The sequence below is a fragment of the Elephantulus edwardii genome, unplaced genomic scaffold (genome assembly GCF_000299155.1).
Source record: "Elephantulus edwardii isolate Elephantulus edwardi_28Jun2011 unplaced genomic scaffold, EleEdw1.0 scaffold00023, whole genome shotgun sequence".
In the NCBI taxonomy this organism is placed as follows: domain Eukaryota; kingdom Metazoa; phylum Chordata; class Mammalia; order Macroscelidea; family Macroscelididae; genus Elephantulus; species Elephantulus edwardii.
In genome coordinates this window covers 10,509,997-10,517,853 of record NW_006399773.1, presented here as the reverse complement: position 1 = coordinate 10,517,853, position 7,857 = coordinate 10,509,997, and the positions used below count along the sequence as shown (strand labels likewise).

At 36.0% G+C, this 7,857-nt stretch overlaps 2 pseudogenes; one reads left to right on the top strand and one right to left on the bottom strand.

Moving 5' to 3' along the window:
- The window catches only part of LOC102869805, a 26,597-nt pseudogene extending 24,177 nt beyond the window's left edge, over positions 1-2,420 (bottom strand).
- Positions 2,421-5,019: 2,599 nt separating this feature from the next.
- LOC102856123 lies at positions 5,020-5,313 on the top strand (annotated as a pseudogene).
- The last annotated feature ends 2,544 nt before the right edge of the window (positions 5,314-7,857 follow it).

The window sequence follows — 7,857 nt, the reverse complement described above, 5'->3', positions numbered from 1 at the left end:
GTTGTTCTTGTGATGGTCTATTTTGTTTATATGTGATATTAATGATATTGTTCTATGATTTCCACATTCTGTTGGATCATCTATCTTGAGAATGGGACCAAAATTGATTTCTTCCCATCAGTTGGCTAGGATTCTCTCATTAGTTTCCTGTACACCTTGTTTCCATGTTTTCACCTAAAAAGAAAGTGCTATTTACTCCATTCTCATCATTCACGTAGTCTCACCCACTAAAGTAGCAAAAGTTAAAGCTAAGGCTAAGAAACCTTTTTTTTAACTAATCAATACTACAATTTGAAAATCCAAATAATGTATACTTCAGGGGTAAATAGGAAATATAAGTGTCATTTATACTATCATGTCACTGTTAACAACAGAAACTACATCTACTGGAACCGTGAAGATTCTGGGAAAATTAATCATGACGTGATTTTAAGTCACCTTGAAAATGCATAGAACAATGACAAGGAATAGAAGGCTGATGACACATTTTTGTCTATATTCAAATGTTTTGTTTCTATGATAATGTGTACCAGTATTTTCTGACAGCTCTTCTGGAAGTTTTTCTTTGTTCCTTTCGTTTTATCCTTTGATATTCAGCTATATATAACTCACATTATTTTCTGACCTATCAGCAAAAATATTTAAATGCCAGCACTAGAAATGTTAATGGAAGCTGTGAAGAAATTTTGATTGTTTTCTTCTCTAAACTCTGATTTAATATGAATTCTCCCGTATGCAGTTATAATTCTTCTTATACAAGCTTTCAAAAATAAAAACCTATATTTTCCTTTGATCTGCAAGAGGAGAAGTAGGAAGGGGTTTATCTTCTCCAACAGACTTTTTTTTGTCCTCAGAGAAATTAACATAGCTGTGGATTTGCTTCAGTTGAATAACCTGTCTTTAAGGCACAAAATCAGACATGGAGGTATTAGGCCCTGACATTAGGTAAGGAGAAAAAGGTTTGAGATGTCTTAGATCCCTTCAAGGAAAGCACTGAAGTATTTTTATAATTACTGTGAACAAATTTGTGAGTTAATTTTTAGGTCTTTTTCCAGAGCTTATTATCATACGTTTGCAATATTTAGTTAAAAGTGTTGTTGTGTTCTTTTAAACTTAATTATAAAATCAATTTACAATACTCTTGTTGCTATCAAGGTAAAACCTACTCATAACTGATGCACCAGTGTGTTTTCAAGGCTATAAAATACAAAGGAGGTTTCTTGTCTTTTAGCTCTGAACCCACTAGTGGATTAAGTTGCTGAGCGGTACCACCTGTGGGATAGCAGCACACCTTTCTATTGACTACACTCCCAGAGCTTCCTGTCTGAACAAGTGTAACATATGCTCTGTGTTCTATGGAACATTATTTACCTGTTCCATATGGTTATATTGAATATTTTTATCTGTAAATAAAATTTCCCCCCCGAAAAAAAAATCCTTATATTTATTAAATTCCTAGAAGCTGTAGTGGTGGTGTCCTTAGATATTGCAGTGTTTGGCAACTGTTGCATTGTGTCATGATGCTAAGCGAATAGCCCTGAATCTCTGCTTGTTTAAATCCTCCAGCATCTCTCAAAGAGAAAGAAAAAGAATGTAAAAATTATACTTTCTAGAGCCCAAGAATTCTGTATCTACAGAAATATGCAGTGTATTGATAGTGTGAAATTCAGGCTACAGATCACTATTTTATCGATAACCAGATACTAGGTCAATCTGTATTAGATTCTAAAATCAGATTCTAAAATGTTTAATGGTAAAGATATTGGAATCTATTATGTCTTTGTTGTTGTTCAGTGCAGTCAAGTTGCGTAGAACTCATAGCAAATCTATGAATAATAGATTGGCATCTTTATCTTTCCTGTATCATCTTCATAATCTTCAATATTCTTGAGTCTACTGTTAAACTTACTGTGTCAATTCTTCTAATCTCATTAATCTTATCCTTTGCTGAAGTATTTCAAATTTGGCAAAGAAATAGTTACATGTCCCAATATTTTTCTCTACTAATTTTCTACTGGTTTGAAATCCCCACCATTCCAATGCTACGTATTAAAGCTTTTTGTTATTGGTAATATTAGTAGCTGTCAAATCAAGTACAACTCATAGTGACCCTGTGAACAGCCAACTTGAACCCTACACTATTCTGTGCCATCCACACCGTCTCTGAAACACTCAAGGACATTTCCGAAGTCATCATGCCAATACACCTCATTAGAGGTCTCCCTCTCCTTCACTGACTCTTCATCTTTCCAAGCCTGATATCCCTTCCAATGAATAGCCTCACCTAGCGACATGTCCGAGGTATTAAAGGCGAAGCTTTGCCGTCTCTGCCTCGAAGGAGCACGCTGGCTGCTCTCTCTCCAAGACATATCTGTTTTTTGGCAGATCATGGGATCTTCATCACTCTTTTCTAGCACCATACCTCAAAGGCATCAATTCTTGTTCTGTCATCTGTATTCATTGTTCAGCTCTCTAAGGTATAGCAGGTGACTGAAAAAACCATGGCCTGAATCAGGGACACTTTAGCACTCAAACTGGCACCATGAAACGTCAGCATTCTGGACAACAGTATTTTAGAGTCAGCTCTGACAGAACATTTGCCTAATGCAATGTGTCTTCTAATTTCCTTTCTACTGGTGCCAAGGGTGTTGATTGTTGATCCAATCAAGATTAAATCATTGATTGCCTCAATCTCTTCTCCATCTATCATAACGCTGACTGTTGGTCCTGTGGTGAGGATCTTTGTTTTATTTTTTAATCATTGTTTCCTTGATGGTGAAATGTAATCCATACCTAAGGCCATGCCATAGTCTTTGATCTTTTGCATCAAGTGTTTCATATTTTCCTCATTCTCAGCAAGTGAAGTTGTGTCATCTGGATAAGGCAAGTTGTTGATGAGGCTACCTCCAGTCCTGATGCCATGTACTAGTCAGAGTCCAGCTTCCCAAATTATTTACTCAGCATATATGAAGAAAGGATACAATCCTGACACACACTCTTACTGATTTTAAACCAAGCAATGTTTCCTTAGTGTGTTCAAAAAGCAGCTTCTGTTTCTTGATATAGATTTCATATGAGCACAAATACGGTTATAGAAATTCTATTCTCGTCAATGTTAGCCATAATTCAATGTGTTCCATATACTTAAATGCCTTTGCATAGCCAATAAAACACAAATAGACATTCTTCTGATATTTTTTGCTTTCATCTAAGATCAGTCCAAACAGGAATGTTGTGCCCTCTTCTAAAACCAGTTTTAACTTTTGTTAGTTTCCTGCCAATGTACTGCTCTAGTCACCTTTTAGTAATCTTCAGCAATATTTTGCTTGCATGAAATATCAATGATAGTGTTTGATATTTTTCATATTCTTTTGCATCACCTTTGTTGGGAATGTGGAAAAATATGAATTGTTTCCAGTTAGGTGGCCATAATAGCTGTCCTCCAGTGTTCTTGACATCAGCTGGTAAGTATACCAGCACTTGTATGTGTTAATTGAAACATGTTTATTTGTATTCCATCAATTTCTGGGGCCTTATTTTTTTATTTGTAATGCCTTTAGTGCAGCTTGAATTTCATCCTTCGTTTTCATTGGCTCTTGTTCATCTGATACTTCCTGAAATTTTTCAATGTCAACTAATTTTTTGGTACAGCAATTCTGTCTAAAAAAATGATATTTTAATGAAAGTTTACTTAAAATTTGCATTTCCATTTATTCATTGTTGCACCTTGTATCTTCTTTCGATGTTTTCTAGATAATTAGGTATAGTACCCATAATATATCTCAGTATTGCAACTTACGGCCTGAAATTGTTTTTCAATTCTTTCATCTTGAATAATGTTGAGCAAGTCCTTCCCTTTTTATTCTCTGACTTTAACGTTCTGAACATTTTATTATAATATTTTGCTTTATTTTCTCAAGTTGCCCTCTGAAATCTTCTGTTTAGCTCCTTTGCATTAGCATAGTTTTATAAATACTGACAAAATGCTTGAAAGAATGTACGTACAGATTACAGAAATGGGAGCTGTGGTTTACAAATAAAATACAAAATTCTAAGTTAAAACTTAATTTAAGTAATTTTAGTATGTTTGGTGTTGCTGTTATGTGCTGTTGAGTCGACTGTGATCCATAGCTGTCCTATGGCCCCACAGCTTTGAAGTCTGCCCTGTCCTGAGACCATCTCACTGATTCTGACACACCAACCTGCATTGCCCCTGTTACTATATTAATTCATCTCATCCTGAGTCTTCTCCTGTCCCTCCACTCTTCTGAGAATGATGGTCTTCTCCAAGGATTAGTCTCTCCTGGCCATATGCCCAAAGTATGTGAGATGAAGCTTCAAAATCCTCTCCTACAAGGAGAAATTTTATTTCTCCCTTTCAAAGATGGAGCTATTTGTTTTCTTGGTGGTCCATGGTATGTTCAAGACTCTTTTCCAATACCACAACTCAAAGACATTGATTCTTCTTCTGTCATCTTAGTCATTGTCCAGATCTCTAATGCATAGCAAGCAATTGCAAAGACTAGGTCCTGCATTAGGTGTACCTTAGTCTCCAGATTGACAGTGTTGCTTTTCAGTACCCTGGAGAAGTCTCTGACAGCAGATGTTCCCAGTGCAATTCATCTTTTGCTTTCCTCACTGCTGGTGCCAAGAGTGTTGATTGTGGAGCTGAACGTTGTTAACAACCTCAATCTTTATTTATCATGATGCTGCCAACTGGCCCAATCGTGAGAATCTTTATCTTCTTTATATTGAGCTTCAATCCATAACGAAGACTACAGTCCTTGATCTTTTGCAGCGAGCGATTCAGGTCCTCCTCAGTTTCAGCAAGCAAGATTGTGTCTTCTTCTTAGGTTGTTGACGAGTCTTCGTCCAATCCTGATGCTAATATTTGGGATATACTTAAACTGAAATATTGTAAGTTTTATTAAATGTGTGCTCACCTGGGCTTCCCAGAATTTATTCGCAATATTAATGAAAATAGTAATGAAGCTCTTTGGTCGCGGCAACGAAAGCGAGATGACGAAGGGAACGTCATCATTTGGAAAGCGTCGCAATAAGACGCACACGCTATGCCGCCGCTGTGGCTCCAAGGCCTATCACCTCCAGAAGTCCACTTGTGGCAAGTGTGGCTACCCCGCCAAGCGCAAGAGAAAGTATAACTAGAGTGCCAAGGCTAAAAGGAGAAGTACCACCGGTACTGGTCGCATGAGGCACCTAAAGATTGTTTACCGCAGATTCAGGCATGGATTCCGTGAAGGAACAACACCAAAACCCAAATGGGCAGCTGTTGCAGCATCTAGTTCATCTTAAGAATTCCACTGTTTAGTTATGCAATAAATGTTCTGGTATTATAATAAAAAAAATAGTAATGAAGACAGAGAATGTGTTAAGAAATATTTACAATTTAAACTGTTAAAGAGGAAAGAAGGCACTTTGAAGACTCAGGTACAAGACTCAGGACCAAGCTACAATAATTTCAGTAGCTTCATATTCATGCAAAAGATGGACAACTAATAAGACTGAAGAAGACATTATTAATTTTAATTATTGTCAAACAAACTAACAGTCTTAGGAGAAATGCAGCCCGAATGTTCCTTAGATGTGAAGACAATATGACTGCCTCATACATACTTGGGACATATTATCAAGGGGCAGTCTCTGGAGAAGCACACCTAGCAAAGTGAGGGACAGTGAATACAAGTCCCGTAAAGAAATGAATTGATAGAATGGCTGAAAACAACTAAAACACCAGCAGTAATTGTGAAAACAGCACAGGGTTGGTCAATATTTTCTTCTCCATGCAAAGGGTCCCTGTTGAGGAGCCTAATACCAACAAAATTTAGATAAATAAAAATGATCATTGAGCTTCTTTTGTGACTCAATAAACTATTAGCTCTTGGGACCTTGAGAGAGCCTGTTCAAATCTCACTTCTCTGAGGTAAAAATACTGTGAACCATCAAATTTAAGTGCCAGATGAATAAGTAAAAAACCTTCCAGAATCATCTCAACCACTATCTAGCTACATTGGTATTTACAATGAAGTTAGTTCTGACTCATGAGGATCTCATGTACAATAGAACAATAAATCATCTGGGAAGATGTGGTCATCATCATAGTCAATGGTATGCTTAAATATATTGTTGCCACCGAATATTTGGAACAATTTTCAATTTACAGAGCTCATATTCTAGAAGGATATTGACATGATTTTCATAGGTAAAATTTTATAATTAAGTCACCAGGTCTTTCTTATTCTAAAAGCTCCCCTGGGAACTTACTAGTGACAAGGCTCCTAGCACCATGAAAACACCAATAGAAATACTAGTACTGTGGCTTTTAGCAACATTAGAACGCACAACCACCACAGTACAGCATGCAACAAAGTGAATGTAATGGTTTTTCCCCCAGCAAACTCTTCAGATGTTGTTTAGTAGATACACACCATGCCTAGTGTGTCCTATCAATCCTCCAACCAAGGAACTAAATGAGTTATTGTTTCCTACCAAAATAGTAGCTAACAATTTGTAAAAGTGTAGCAGTTGGTTAAGTGTGATCAGATTGAAAAGTTTAATTGTTGCTACTATATCATTACCATTGATTCTTCTTAACCTGGTACCTCCTAATGTTTTTTAATGTTGATAAATTCTTATTGTTTGGTACACAGACTTTGTGTTTTCTTTCAATTTTTTTTTTAATTTTATGCTTCCTGTATCATCCAACATTTTGCCATAGTATCTCTCAGATTTGCAAAATAAGGCTTCAATTTATTTTTCAGTTGTTTCAGTTTGAATACTGTCAAATGAGTTTTTCTCTTTTTTTTTTCTCTTTTAACTCCAGCTTATTGCACATTTCATCATATTTTCTTTGTTTTCTGAAATTGCCCTTCGAAATCTTCTATATATCTCTTTGTTTTCGCTTCTTGACACAGATTATAATACAATTTTCAGGGTTTCTTCAGACATTAATGTTGGGGGGTTTTCTCCTCTACTTTTGTAATATCTTTTATTCTTTTCATAGATGATATCCTTGATGTCATCCCAAAATTCCTCTTCAATCATTGTTTTCAATGCCTCAAACTTGTTAAGATAATTTTGAAATTTAGTTGGCATAACTGAAGGATGTACTTTGCTTCTTGCAGACTTATTTTCCTTTTCTTCTGCTTAAATTTAAAGTTACACACAAATAATTGATGATCTCTTCCACAGTCAGGACCTAGCTTGGTTTTGATTGCTGATATTGAACTTCTAAAATGATTTGCGTGCAGATGTACTAAATGTGATTTCTATGCCATTCATCAGGTGAAGCTGTGTGTAAAGTCACATTTTGTGGGGAGGGGTGTGTGTGTGTGTGTGTGTTTTAATAAAGGTATTTGAAAAAGTCACTGAATGTATGAAATTCAATCATGTATGATCTTCAACGTCATTTCTGACTCCCAGACCATATTTTATGAATATGGAAAAGTATTTTCAACAACAACCTGCATTATGCTGATGACACAATCTTGCTTGCTAATAATAAGGAGGACCTGAAACATTTGCTGCAGAAGATCAAGGACTACAGACTTCAATATGGGTTATAGCTCAACATCAAGAAAACAAAGGTCCTCAATAATAACCAATAAGCAAGAACATGAGAGATGGAGAAATTATTAAAATTTCCAATGATTTCATCTTTCTTAGGTCCACAAGCAGCACTTTTGGTACCAGCAGTCAAGAGATCTGTTAATATATTGCATTAGGCAAATGTGTAGTCAAAGACTCTCCGAAATACTTAAGAGTGATCTTCATTCAATGGCTAAGGTGCACTGATTCAGGTCATGGCCTTTTCCATCATTTGCAATGCATCTGAAAAGT